This window comes from Hyla sarda, chromosome 1 (genome assembly GCF_029499605.1).
Source record: "Hyla sarda isolate aHylSar1 chromosome 1, aHylSar1.hap1, whole genome shotgun sequence".
In the NCBI taxonomy this organism is placed as follows: Eukaryota; Metazoa; Chordata; class Amphibia; order Anura; family Hylidae; genus Hyla; species Hyla sarda.
Window position 1 is genome coordinate 437,713,456 of NC_079189.1, and position 14,905 is coordinate 437,728,360.

The 14,905-nt window shown below is 42.4% G+C and overlaps 1 long non-coding RNA gene across 1 annotated transcript; it reads left to right on the forward strand.

The window, feature by feature from the left end:
* The first annotated feature begins 4,543 nt into the window (after nucleotides 1-4,543).
* LOC130309460 (uncharacterized) lies at nucleotides 4,544-11,858 on the forward strand. Its single transcript, XR_008858131.1, has 3 exons — nucleotides 4,544-4,716; nucleotides 5,838-5,967; nucleotides 11,803-11,858. It is a non-coding gene; the product is annotated as an uncharacterized LOC130309460 (long non-coding RNA).
* Nucleotides 11,859-14,905: the final 3,047 nt, after the last annotated feature.

Consider the following 14,905-nt stretch of genomic DNA (forward strand, 5'->3'; position numbering starts at 1 on the left):
TCACCGTTACCCCGCCCCTTGGCGCTCTTCCGTTCTGTGTTGATGACAGGCAGCAGTCTCCATGCGCCTATAATTACACTGTGTCGTCCATGTGTGAAGCGATCACCGTATAGAATATTGTCAGAATAGTTTCCTCTATAGGGTCGTCTATTAGAAGAAAGACTTGTATATTATTCTTTTCCAGATGAAGCCCCTCTTTAGTCCCTAAACTGTGTGGATATTGCAGCTATCTCTAATGCAATGCAAAGATATCATGCTGGGACCGCCGCCTTCTCATGGGGTTATGGTAACATCTCTGTTTCACTGTTTCCATTCCGGTACGTTTCATTTGGCTGTATGCAAAAATGTAGTCATCTTCTCTATTGCTCCCAAAAATGTAAACATTACAATTTGTATTTTTGTTGTACTTTTTAAATAAGTCCAACAATGGATTCAGCTGTATGACATACATTAACATCCATTTTTAGCATCCTCCAATGTATATGGTTTTTTCCTTTTCAAACATATAAAATGTATACCTTAACCCCTTAAGGACCAGGCCATTTTACAGAGCGTTTTTTGCAATTCTGACCACTGTCATTTTAAACATTAATAACTCTGGAATGCTTTTAGTTATCATTCTGATTCCGAGATTGTTTTTTCGTGACATATTCTACTTTAACGTAGTGGTAAAATTTTATGGTAACTTGCATCCTTTCTTGGTGAAAAATCCCAAAATTTGATGAAAAAAATAAAAATTTTGCATTTTTCTAACTTTGAAGCTCTCTGCTTGTAAGGAAAATGGATATTCCAAATAATTTTTTTTTGGGTTCACATATACAATATGTCTACTTTATGTTTGCATCATAAAATTTATGAGTTTTTTCTTTTGGAAAACACCAGAGGGCTTCAAAGTTCAGCAGCAATTTTCCAATTTTTCACAAAATTTTCAAACTCGCTTTTTTTCAGGGACCAGTTCAGTTTTGAAGTGGATTTGAAGGGTCTTCATATTAGAAATACCCCACAAATGACCCCATTATAAAAACTACACCCCCCAAAGTATTCAAAATGACATTCAGTAAGTGTTTTAACCCTTTAGGTGTTTCACACGAATAGCAGCAAAGTGAAGGAGAAAATTCAAAATCTTCATTTTTTACACTCGCATGTTCTTGTAGACCCAATTTTTGAATTTTTGCAAGGGGTAAAAAGGAGAAAATTTTAACTTGTACTTGAAACCCAATTTTTCTCGAGTAAGCACATACCTCATATGTCTGTTAATTGTTCGGCGGGCGCAGTAGAGGGCTCAGAAGGGAAGAAGCGACAAATGGTTTTTGGGGGGCATGTCACCTTTAGGAAGCCCCTATGGTGCCAGGACAGCAAAAAAAAAACACATGGCATACCATTTTGGAAACTAGACCCCTCGTGGAACATAACAAGGGGTAAAGTGAACCTTAATACCCCACAGGTGATTCACGACTTTTGCATATGTAAAAAAAATATATATTTTTTTACCTAAAATGCTTGGTTTCCCAAAAATTTTACATTTTTAAAAAGGATAATAGCAGAAAATACCCCCCAAAATTTGAAGCCCAATTTCTCCCGATTCAGAAAACACCCCATATGGGGGTGAAAAGTGCTCTGCTGGCACACTACAGGTCTCAGAAGAGAAGGAGTCACATTTGGCTTTTTGAAAGATAATTTGGCTCTGGGGGCATGCCGCATTTAGGAAGCCCCTATGGTGCCAGAACAGCAAAAAAAAAAAAACACATGGCATACCATTTTGGAAACTAGACCCCTCGGGGAATGTAACAAGGGGTAATGTGAACCTTAATACCCTACAGGTGTTTCACGACTTTTGCATATGTAAAAAAATATATATTTATTTTTACCTAAAATGCTTGGTTTCCCAAAAATTTTACATTTTTAAAAAGGGTAATAGCAGAAAATACCCCCCAAAATTTGAAGCCCAATTTCTCCCGAGTACGGCGATACCCCATATGTGGCCCTAAACTGTTGCCTTGAAAGACGACAGGGCTCCAAAGTGAGAGCGCCATGCTCATTTGAGGCCTAAATTAGGGACTTGCATAGGGGTGGACATAGGGGTATTCTACGCCAGTGATTTCCAAACAGGGTGCCTCCAGTTGTTGTAAAACTCCCAGCATGCCTGGACAGTCAGTGGCTATCTGGCAATACTGGGAGTGGTTGTTTTGCAACAGCTGGAGGCTACATTTTGGAAACCGTGGCGTACCAGACGTTTTTCATTTTTATTGGGGAGGGGGGCTGTGTAGGGGTATGTGTATATGTAGTGTTTTTTACTTTTTATTTTATTTTTTGGTAGTGTTTTTAGGGTACAGTCGCACGGGCGGGGGTTCACAGTAGTTTCTCGCTGGCGGTTTGAGCTGCAGCAGAAAATTTGCCGCAGCTCAAACTTGCAGCCGGATACTTACTGTAAACCTCCGCCCTTGTGAGTGTACCCTGTACGTTGACATTGGGGAGGGGGGAACATCCAGCTGTTGCAAAACTACAACTCCCAGCATGTACGGTCTATCAGTGCATGCTGGGAGTTGTAGTTTTGCAACAGCTGGAGGCTCCGTTTTGGAAACAGTGGCGTACCAGACGTTTTTCATTTTTATTTGGGAGGGGGGCTGTGGAAGGATATGTGTATATGTAGTGTTTTTTACTTTTTATTTGATTTTTTGGTAGTGTAGTGTTTTTAGGGTACAGTCACACGGGCGGGGGTTCACAGTAGTTTCTCGTTGGCAGTTTGAGCTTGCCGCAGCTCAAACTTGCAGCCGGATACTTACTGTAAACCTTTGTACATTCACATTGGGGGGGGGGGAGAAACATCCAGCTGTTGGGTGTTTTGCGATCGGTGATGTCCTGTATTAGCCGCGGGTCCCGGCCGTTGATAGCCGCCGGGACCGACCCGATATGACGCGGGGACACCGCTTGACCCCGTGGCATATGGCGGGAGTCGGCAGAGGACGTAAATATACGTCCTATGTCGTTGAGGAGTTAAGCGGAAACAAAACACCCTTTTACATGGCCATGTTGGTTTTTGCAGTTTATCCATATTTACTTTCTGAAATTCGATTATTGCTGGAAGTAATGTCATATAGTCCTAAAATATCTGTCCATCTATTAATGTGTCTGATTTTTGTTTCAGAAAGATAACATCCAATCAGGGCTCAGAACAATTTAACAAATAAAAGCTGAGCTTGGTTGCTAAGGGAAAACCAGACACATTTACGTTTCAGACAGATTGATAAATTTTGGTCATCACGTAACGGTCTTCACTTTCATTAGTGCCTCCAGCTGTTGCAAAACTACAACTCCCAGCATGTCCGGACAGCCGAAGGCTAGTATTCAAACCCATGCCATGCAGGACTTTTGTGCTCCCATCCGCAACTATTCTTTGAATGAATATGCTATTAGGCCTCATGCATATTACCATATTCAGGTCCCAAATACAGTGTGAAAGAATGGTTGTGGAGGCCTGCATACCACCATTTACAAGAGAAAGTTGCAGTATGTTTCAGTGTATCAAACCACATTCTCTCCTTGGGGTAGTTTGTCGTACTTTTTGCATGCAGCTACATGGTTCTACAGGTGGTATGCATGAGGTTTTAGGCTATGTTCACCTATGAAAGCCTTTATTGTAGCCTTTATTTGCAGTATACATTGGCAAACTGCACGGTATGCTGATCTATTGAAAGAGCTTTATTGTTTGTTCAGTCATTACAAGTCATACAATAAATTACAATCACACAAAGCATGTCAGTACGATACACGGTTCCCTAAGCTATACATCGCACACCATGCTACTCTCACACTCCGCTCAATCCTGTAGGAGAAAAACACAAGAAGTGGAAAAACCAAACAATGCTGATCTATACTGCGGCATACCTGTGTCCGATCCATTAAATGCAATAGACTGTACATATTCTAGTAGTGACCAGGCTCGGTCCACATCCAAGCACATAGGGGAGATTTATCAAAACCTGAGCAGAATAAAAGCGTTGGAGTTGCCCATAACAACCAACAATATTGCTTCTTTATTTTTTTTAAAGGGTCTCAGAAGCGCTCTAATTGATGGCTATGGAAAACTGCTCCACTTTTCCTCTGTACAGGTTTTGATCAATCCCCCCCAGTGACTGACATGAATACGGACCCGTAGCTATAATATGCTGCCCTTCTATAGAGGCACACTTCATTATCCTTTCTGCAAACGCCAGGCACTTCCAGTAATAGCAGCATGGCTAATACCTATGAATCCCATGATGCTCAGTGCGCCCATCCCTCCGTCCTTGTCTAACCCCTCCCAAGCAGCCTTGTGGCCGTCCCTCCTCTCCCAGCTACAATACTATGGCCTGTGCCTGTCATTCCTGAACGGCGCACAAGACCATGCCTGTGACGTCAGCACTGATACTGTGCCCTGTCATGGAAGTGGGCAGAGACCTGTGCCAAGCCCACAGCCCTGATCAAATACAGCTACATTATGACACAAAATGACCAAATGCAGGAAAGCAGTTGGGACGTGATGGAATAGGTTTATGCAGAACTACACAACTTTCGGTGATGGGGAGTGACGGCTGTAACAGCAGAATTCATAGGGTTAATTTGATCACCTCTTCAACTTTGTAAGGTGGATTTATTTTTGGAAAAAAGTGGTTCCCTGGAGTGCTCCTTTCAGCTGACAGATCTGTTTAAACACTATAGATTCTATCAATTGCACATGTAAGTAGGCCTATGTACTGTATATATTCACTTTAACCTCTGCTACAGTACATTGTGGTAGGAATGTTGTTTCGGTAAGGGTTCATACCGCGTTATTGTTGTCCATGTTACATACACATTTTAAAGAAAAAAATGTATACGTTTACAGATGCTATAAAGGAATGCTGCTGGATGCCATACTGTAAAATCCCAGTTTCTCATTGACTTACATTATAAAAAACAAAAACTGATCGTAACGGATACACTATTTTTGGCTCACATAATAACAAGTTTTTGCATAAAGCAATATGAAATGGACTGTAATGGAAACAGTGGCTGTGAGTGACAGATGACATCCTGCAGCCAGGAGTGGAGATTACCCTGATCCTAGATGTTTAACCCCTAGACTGGATCCTGGTTGTATGATTTATACACAGATTGTAAATATGTGAGAGAAATGTATGCTACCTATGGATTCCTGGAGAACTATGTAGCCAGCACCACCTACTGGACCTTAAAGGGATTGCATAGTAGAAATTCTGGAACTGGTGCTGTGAGGTCATTGGGGAAGATTTATCAAAAGCTGCGAAAAATTGAAAGCAGCATCACTTTTACTCTGCACATGGATACTTAGGGTAGGATCACATGTATTGTGCTGTGTATTTTCTGCAGCTGATTTTGCTACCCATGGGTAGGAAAATATGCAGCAAAATACAACACATGTGACCTTAAAGAGCGAACTCCTGTTTCCTCCTATTGTTAGGGCCTACTGTAAAATAATAAAAAATATATAGCATACTCACCTATACAGCGTCAGAGTTTTAGATTACACGTGGTCTATAAAACATGCTGTAAATCAACATTTTCTGAACGAGACAGTTTCTGAGCAAAATAGCTCATGTGATTTATTTATAGGTTAAGCAACCTTCTAGAATGTTGCAAACATCTCACCTACATGACCACTTCCCCTTCTGATGGGTAATAGAGGAAATGTTGTAGAAAATATGTGTAAATTGTAGCATACCAGCAGCATGGCGTGAAAACCTGGGTTAAAGGGGTTGTCAGGGACCTGTTTTATACATGGCTGGGGACATGTTAAAAATGTAAAATATGCCATACTCACCTACTCTGATCTCGTGCAGGACACCTGGAGAAGGGGAGCCTGTCTGAGGATTTGAGGCACATGTCCTGGATCCCTAGACGAGTGCAGCTATGGTGTCAGACAGGGTAAAGTGTAATTAACCTTATCGTGACACCAGAATAATGGGACAGGTAAGTGACTTTTATTTATGGGGATTTAATACTATATGGAGGCCAAATATAATATGAGGCAATATGGAGCCCTAAAACTAGGGATGCACCCAAATTTCATCCGCTAAAAATTATCGGCTGAAAATGGCCCTTTCAGCCTTTTTGGCTAAGGGAATTTCCATGGGCGTGACTTAATCCCTTCCCGACCCCAGACATACATGTACTTCATGGTTGGATGGGCAGACATGACGTCGGCCCACGGGTTGGGTCCGCGTCACAGCCGGTAGATGCCCGCTGCTATCAGCAGCAGACATCTGCCGATAATGGCAGACATTGGAGATCACTACGATGTTAGTCATTTAATTGGTTAAATACCCTGATCCATACAGATCATTAAATGCCACTATTCCTTGATGTCTAGTGGTCACATCACCCCCCCACACACACACACGATGTACTCCCAGGGAGACGATGTGTTGCTAGGAAAGCCCGGGGACTTACCTCTGCTCCTCGGGCGTCTCTGGCTTGGTGATTGCTTATGGCTGCCTTAGGCAGCTCTTAGCAATCAAGCCCAGATGACATAGATCAATGTAATACAATAGCTATAACTATGGCACAAAGAATAAACCCGTAACACAGCTCAATAGGTTGAACAATAAAAAAGTTATAGGGGGAGATTTATCAAAACCTGTGCAGAGGAAAAATTGCCCAGTTGTCCATAGCAACTAGAGAGGAGTGAACTTCCAGTAATTCGATTCGTCACGAACTTCTCAGCTCAGCAGTTGCTGACTTTATCCTGCATAAATTAGTTGAGCTTTCAGTGCTCCGGTGCGCTAGAAAAGGTGGATACAGTCCTAGGAGAGAGTCTCCAGCCCACCGGAGCACCTGAAAGCTGAACTCATTTATGCAGGATAAAGTCAGCAACTGCCGAGCCGCGAAGTTTGTGACAAATCGAATTACTGGAAGTTCGCTCATGTCTAATAGCAACCAATCAGATCGCTTCTTTCATTTTTCACAGGTCTTCTTATAAATGGAAGAAGCAAGCAGATTAGTTGAGCAAGTTTTTCTCTGCACAGGTTATGATAAATCTCCCCCATAGAGGTCAGAACATGGCATTAACCCCTTAAGGACCGGAGGTTTTTCCGTTTTTGCATTTTCGTTTTTTGCTCCTTGCCTTTAAAAAATCATAACTCTTTCAAATTTACACCTAAAAATCCATATGATGGCTTATTTTTTGCGCCACCAATTCTACTTTGTAATGACGTCAGTCATTTTGCCCAAAAATCTATGGTGAAGTGGGAAAAAAAATCATTGTGCGACAAAATTGAAAAAAAAACGCTGTTTTGTAACTTTTGGGGGCTTCCGTTTCTACGTAGTACATTTTTCGGTAAAAATGACACCTGATATGTATTCTGTAGGTCCATACGATTAAAATGATACCCTACTTATATAGGTTTGATTTTGTCGGACTTCTGGAAAAAATCATAACTACATGCAGGAAAATTAATACGTTTAAAATTGTCATCTTCTGACCCCTATAACTTTTTTATTTTTCCGTGTATGGGGCCGTATGAGGGCTCATTTTTTGCGCCGTGATCTGAAGTTTTTAACGGTACCATTTTTGCATTGATAGGACTTATTGATCACTTTTTATCCATTTTTAAATGATATAAAAAGTGACCAAAAATGCACTATTTTGGACTTTGGAATTTTTTTGCGCGCACGCCATTGACCGAGCGGTTTAATTAATGATATATTTTTATAATTCGGACATTTCCGCACGCGGAAATGCATACCACATATGTTTATTTTTATTTTTATTTACACTGTGTTTTTTTTTTTATTGGAAAAGGGGGGTGATTCAAACTTTTAATAGGGGAGGAGTTAAATGATCTTTATTCACTTTTTTTTTTCACTTTTGTTTTGCAGTGTTATAGGTCCCATAGGGACCTATAACACTGCACACACTGATCTTCTATGTTGATCACTGGTTTCTCATAAGAAACCAGTGATCAACGATTCTGCCGGATGACTGCTCATGCCTGGATCTCAGGCACTGAGCAGTCATTCGGCGATCGGACAGCGAGGAGGCAGGAAGGGGCCCTCCCGCTGTCCTGTCAGCTGTTCGGGATGCCGCGATTAGCCGCGGCTATCCCGAACAGCCCGACTGAGCTAGCCGGGAACTTTCACTTTCACTTTTAGCCGCGCGGCTCAGCTTTGAGCGCGCGGCTAAAGGGTTAATAGCGCGCGGCGCCGCTTCACTATGACGCCGGGCCCGCCATGATATGACGCGGGGTTACTGTGTAACCCCGCGTTATATCGGAAGAGCAGGACCAAGGACGTACCGGTACGTCCTTGGTCCTTAAGGGGTTAAAAAAAAACATTTTTTCTTTTACTTAATTAATTTTTATTTATTTTTTTACCATAAAACAAACAAAAACAAAAAAGATTGGTATACTGTAATTAGAATCTTACTGACCCATAGAATACATTTGGCATGTCAGATTTTAAGGTTTACTGTGAACTTTGAAAAAATTATTGTCCCATACAATTGCGCAATTCCATATATTTTTTCAATTTTGTCTTACATATATATTTTTCCTGGCTCTGTAATACATTATATGATAAAATAAAGTGAGCCAATAAAAAGTACAATATGTCCTGCAAAAATAAGCCCTAATACAACCTTGTCATTGGAATAATAAAAAAAAGTTATGGGTCTCAGAATATGAGGAGGAAAAAACATAAGTCTAAAAAAAAAAATTTGCTGGGTCATAAAGGGGTTAGAGTAGGGGCGCGGCTTGAAACTTACTAAGGCAAGTCTGGCAGAAGAAGCACAGTTGGTGAAAAGTACCCACAGGATCACCACATCTCCCCCAGGATCGGCAAATCTCAAACAGGGCCAGTACGTAATGCTTGGCTTTGGCCAACCCCGCCGAGCGCTCCAGCCCCCACTTTTCGAGACGGTGTTGTCTCGGCATTGACTATCCACTCACTTCACTGTTGAGACAAGTGTGCCTCGGAAGGTGGGGGCTGGTGCACTCAGCTGGAAAAGCAGGGGCCTCGTTCAGGAAATTTCAAGGGGGGAGGGACCCAGAGGTCAGATCCCATAATCAGACCCTTTAATTTACTGTATTGCATCAGTATGTTCTATTTAATCAATTTTATTCTATTTGTATTATGGACAAAACTGTTTATTTAATTATTATTAGCTGAGTTCTTAATTTCAGAACTAAAGTTACAAATTTATTTAACCAAAAAAATTCTGATAATGCAATTTTACAAAAACTATATTTTAAAAAAAATGTGGGCGGGGCAATGAATTTTTTTGTTTTGGTTTTTGGCCAAAATTTTTGGTTTCGGACCAAAATGTCCTTTTCTGTGCATCCCTACCTAAATCTATATGGGGCCTTAACTACTATATGAGGAAGTATGGGGAACCAATACTAGAAGGGGGCCCTAATTACTATATATGGACCCTAATGCTATATGGGAGCAGCATGGAGCTTAGTAGTTTTTGGGGACAATGTAGGGGCCTTATTACTATATGGGGGCTGACTGTGATCTGGATGTAACTGCACAGTAATCACTTAAACAGTCTGCAGAGTGCTCATGTAGAGCTGGCATTTACTTCTATGTGGTCACATATACCTACAGCAGAACAAATATAAGAACATTTGTAAAAAGTATAATAAACATGTATGTGGTGCAAATAATATCTGCAAGTATGTGGGCTACTAATTGCATACCAAGAAAGAATAACAAAAAATGGAGTAAGAAAGAAACTTGTATTATGTCTTTTAAAATGTATACAAAAATACAGTATTTTTTCATTAAAACATATGTGGCTCCACTACAGTTGAACACAAAAAGGTGAAATCTCCTACTCGATCCAATACCCCAGTTTCATATATTTATGATAAAAAGTGCAAAACATGTCATGTAATTGTACCAAAAATCCAGCAATGATATAGTAAGTGTGAAAAACTTGGACCAAAAAAATGTAATAATCACATACAAACCCATAACACAATAATAGCATGTGCCACCCCAACACACTTTTTGGTGCAGTCTTTTTGGATAAAAGTCTGCACCGAAACATCCAAGGTACCTGCCATATGAGGATACCAGGTTTTAGGAAGCACATATACCATCCAGGGAAAGCTGGGTGAGATATGAAGAATCCATAAATAGTTGAATCCCTAGCAAACCACAGTTGCTAAATACTTTGGTTAAAGGGGTACTCCACTGCCCCAGCGTCCAGAAAGTTTAGTTCAGAACGCTGGGTGCGGGGGTCGTGACGTCACGGCCACGCCCCTTGTGATGTCACACCCCCTCAATGCAAGTGACGTCCGTCACGCCCCCTCCCATAGACTTGCATTAAGGGGGTGTGGTGTGACGTCATGACCCCCGCAGCCCGTACCCAGCATTTGACACTGGGGCAGTGGAGTACCCCTTTAAGTCTGATTTCGGGCGTGGACCTTTATAGAACTGGACAGGAACATAATTAAAAGCCCCACTACCAACCTGTCTTTTATTCCCTTCCTGGCAAGCTAAATCTGCAGTAGAAAGTTTGTAAAAAATGTGCACATTTACTTATGTGGATTTAATTGGGATATGTAGATTTAGTGTAGGGTCACATGTAGCATATTTTACTGCATATTTTGCTGCATATTTGCATTTTGGCATGTTTTTCCAACCCATTTACTTAATTGGGTAGGAAAACAAGCAGCAGCAAATATGCATCAAAATACGCCACGTGTGACCCTACCCTAAGGGTGCGTTCACATGCTAGTAGCGAGTTTCCCGCTGTGGGAAACTCGCTGCGAGTTACGCTACCATTGATTTTAATGGGTCCGCAGACAGTCCGCAATTCTGACACTATTGCGGACTGTCTGTGGACCCATTCAAATCAATGGTAGCGTAACTTGCAGCAGATTTCCTGCAGCGTGAAACCCGCTGCTAGTAATAGCGTGTGAACGCACCCTAAGGGTATAAAAAATGTGCAGTGGATCTGTCCTATGTGAAAGAACCCTAAGGCTATGTTCACATGGCGGAATTTCCATGTGGAATTCCGCAGGATTCCACATGTCCCATTAATTTCAATGGGATTCTGCTGCACTATTTACACGGCAGACTTTCCACGCTAGATGTTTCTGCCGGGGAAATTACGATTCCCGCATCTGAAGAAAGAATAGACATGCCTATTCTTTCCGTGGATTCCACAAGGAAATGCATTGCTGTCTATGAGATGGCGCATTTCTGAACGGTCCTAGCGCCAGCATGTTCTGCCAGTGCTCCGCTGTCTGTGGAATGTCCACACGGACATTTTCCGTGGGGACATTCCACTGTGTGAACATAACCTAAGAGGATTCCCACCACCAGTTAGACACACCAGATTTCATAACATACTTTTCCAATTGATGCTACATCTGCTACATCTACTGTTCATGTGAACAGCTAATGTGACAAGTCAAATGCTACATCCTTTCTAACTATAATATTTCGCAACAAATTATAAATCTATAAGATCTCCACAATACAATATTGTTATAATAGAGGGAAATCTTTTTAAGTCATTCAATTTACATTTTAAACACTCTGGAATTGCCTGTACATACTGCATAAAACCTCTGCAGCGTCATGTGAACAATGCATGTGACATCATCGCAGCTGGCCTGGGGGGAGACACTAAAGCAGTACCAACGCTTCTGTGGTGGCAGAATTTAAAGGGTGAGTAAAGTTTTTTTTGTTTTTGTTTTTTAGCCAGTGCCAGCCTGTAGTAAATAAGAAAAATATTCAGAACAGAAATCCCCATTTATGTGACTACATTGCGTTTTATATATTCCAATCTAGATCCTTTCAAGATTACTGGTCTGCCGAGTCATTTTACCTGTGGCAGGCAGCACAAGGTATGTGTGAATATATGAATATAATTACAATTAGCAAAAATCTTATTGTTTCAATTGTTCAATCTCGGACAAGCACGTAAACTCACTGGACACTTTATTAGGTATACCTTGTTAGTACCAGATTGGACCCCCTTTTACCTTTAGAACTGCCTATGTTCTTCGTAGAATATTTTCTACAAGGGGCTGGAAACATTTCTCAGAGATATCGGTCCATACCATGGCATTATGCAGTTGCTGCAGATGTCGGCTGCACATCCATGATGTCAGTCTTCTGTTCCACCACATCTCAAAGGTTCTCTATTGGATTGTGATCTGGTGACTGTTGAGGCCATTGGAGTACAGTGAACTAAGTCAGTGTCATGTTCATGAGATGATGTGAGCTCTGTGACATGGTGCATTATCCCTCTGGAAGTAGCCATCAGAAGATGGGTACACTGTGGTCATAAAGGGGTGGGCAGCAAAAATACTTAGGTAGGCTGTCAAAGGGGCCCAAAGTGTGCCAAGAAAATGTCCCCTGCACCATTACACTACCACCAGCCTGAACCGTTAATATGAGGCAGGATGGATGCAATTGCCCCCCCCCCCCCCCCCGAGATTGCTGTCCCCGCCCCCTAGAATGGTGGAGCCGAAGCTGTAAGCTTCCGCTCCACCATTCACTAACCTTGGCAGTCACACGCTGTGAGTACACAGCGTGTGAGCTGCGGGGACGCGATCCTCTGCAGGCCGGCGCAATGACGTCACATCATCGCGCCGGCGCCCGGAAATCCCGTCCCCGCGGCCAGCATACTGTAAGTAAGAAGAGTATGCTCAGGGCCCAGGGGATTTGGTATTTGGAATATGTGCCACTGTTAAGGGCACTGTATCAGAGGGGGAGGGGGATTTAAAAACTTAGGGGGGGGGGAGAGAAAGGGGAATTTTTAATGTGAGGTGCTGCAGGGAAAAGCACTGGGGGCACTATATGTTAAGAGCACATGACAGGGGGCCCCCTGTGCTGTGCCCCTCACATATAATGCCCCCTGTGCTGTACCCCACACATAATGCCCCCTGTGCTGTGCCCCACACATATAATGCCCCCTGTGCTGTGCCCCTCACATATAATGCCCCCTGTGCTGTGCCCACACATATAAATTATATGTGTGGGGGGCACAGCACAGGGGGCATTATATGTGTGGGGCACAGCACAGGGGGTATTATATGTGTGGGGCACAGCACAGGGGGCATTATATGATATAATGCCCCCTGTGCTGTGCCCCACACACATAATGCCCCCTGTGCTGTGCCCCCCACACATATAATTTATATGTGTGAGCACAGCACAGGGGGCATTATATGTGAGGGGCACAGCACAGGGGGCATTATATGATATAATGCCCCCTGTGCTGTGCCCACACATAATGTCCCCTGTGCTGTTCCCCTCACATATAATGCCCGTGCTGTGCCCCACACATATAATGCCCCTTGTTCTGTGCCCATCACATATAATGCCCCCTGTGCTGTTCCCCAAACATATAATGCCCCCTGTGCTGTGCCCCTCACATATAATGCCCCCTTACTGGACAGGACAGGGGGCATTATATGTGAGGGGCGCATGATGAGGGCATTATATGTGAGGGGCAAAGAACGGGGGCATTATATGTGAAGGGCACAGCACGGGGCATTATATGTGTGGGGCATATGACAGGAGCATTATATGTGAGGGGCACAGCATGGGGGGCATTATATGTGAGGGGCACAGCATAGGGGGCATTATATGTGAGGGGAACAGCACAGGGGACATTATATGTGAGGGGCACAGCACGGGGGGCATTATATGTGAGGGGCACAGCACAGGGGGCATTATATGTGAGGGACGCATAATGGGGGCATTATATGTGAGGGGCAAAGAACGGGGAATTATATGTGAATTGCACAGCACAGGGGGCAATATATGTTAGGGGCACAGGGCATTATTATGTCGGGGGAACAGGACGGGTCATAATTATTATATGTAGGGGCACAAGATGGGGCATTATTACTATATGTGAAGGCACAGAGTGTTTTGCATGTCAGAAGTATATTGTAGATTATGAGGAATTTCTGGGGTGGTACATTTTTTTATGGGCCACAATACATTTGGGTATTTTATTCAGAGGGTGCACTGCACAGCAAGTTATATTCAGAGAGTGCAGTGTGTGGTAGTATTAAATTTAGAGAGTACAGTGTGTGGTAGTATTATATTCAGAGAGTGCAGTGTGTGGTAGTATTATATATAGAGGGTACAGTGTGTGGTAGTATTCTATTCAGAGAGTGCAGTGTGTGGTAGTATTAAATTTAGAGGGCACAGTGTGTGGTAGTATTATATTCAGAGAGTGCAGTGTGTGGTAGTATTCTATTCAGAGAGTGCAGTGTGTGGTAGTATAAAATTTAGAGGGCACAGTGTGGTAGTATTATATTTAGAGAGTGCAGTGTATGGTAGTATTATATTCAGAGATTGCAGTGTTTGTTAGTATTAAATTTAGAGGGCACAGTGTGTGGTAGTATTATATTTAGATGGCGCAGTGTGTGGTAGTATTATATTCAGAGGGTACGGTGTGTGATAGTATTATATTCAGAGGGTACGGTGTGTGGCGGTATTATATTCAGAGGGTACAGTGTGTTGTATATTCAGGAGGTACAATGTGTCAGAATTATATTCAGAAGGTATGTGCCAGTATTATATTCGAAGAATACAGTGTTTGGCAGTATTATAATAATTATTGTTTTCATATAGAGGATTAGAATCCACTGACATAGTGAGGAGACGTCTGGGCATCAAGTTCTGCAGAGAGAGCATTTAGCTGGAACAAGTCCCGGTGGTATGTACATCTGAATTAGATAAGGAAAGACTATAGAGAAGACGTCACCTGTAGTCACTGACATCATTCTGTATTTTCCTCACTATAGAGAAGACGTCACCTGTAGTCACTGATATCATTGTGTATTCTCACTATAGAGAAGACGTCACCTGTAATCACTGATATCATTGTGTATTCTCCTCACTATAGAGAAGACGTCACCTGTAATCACTG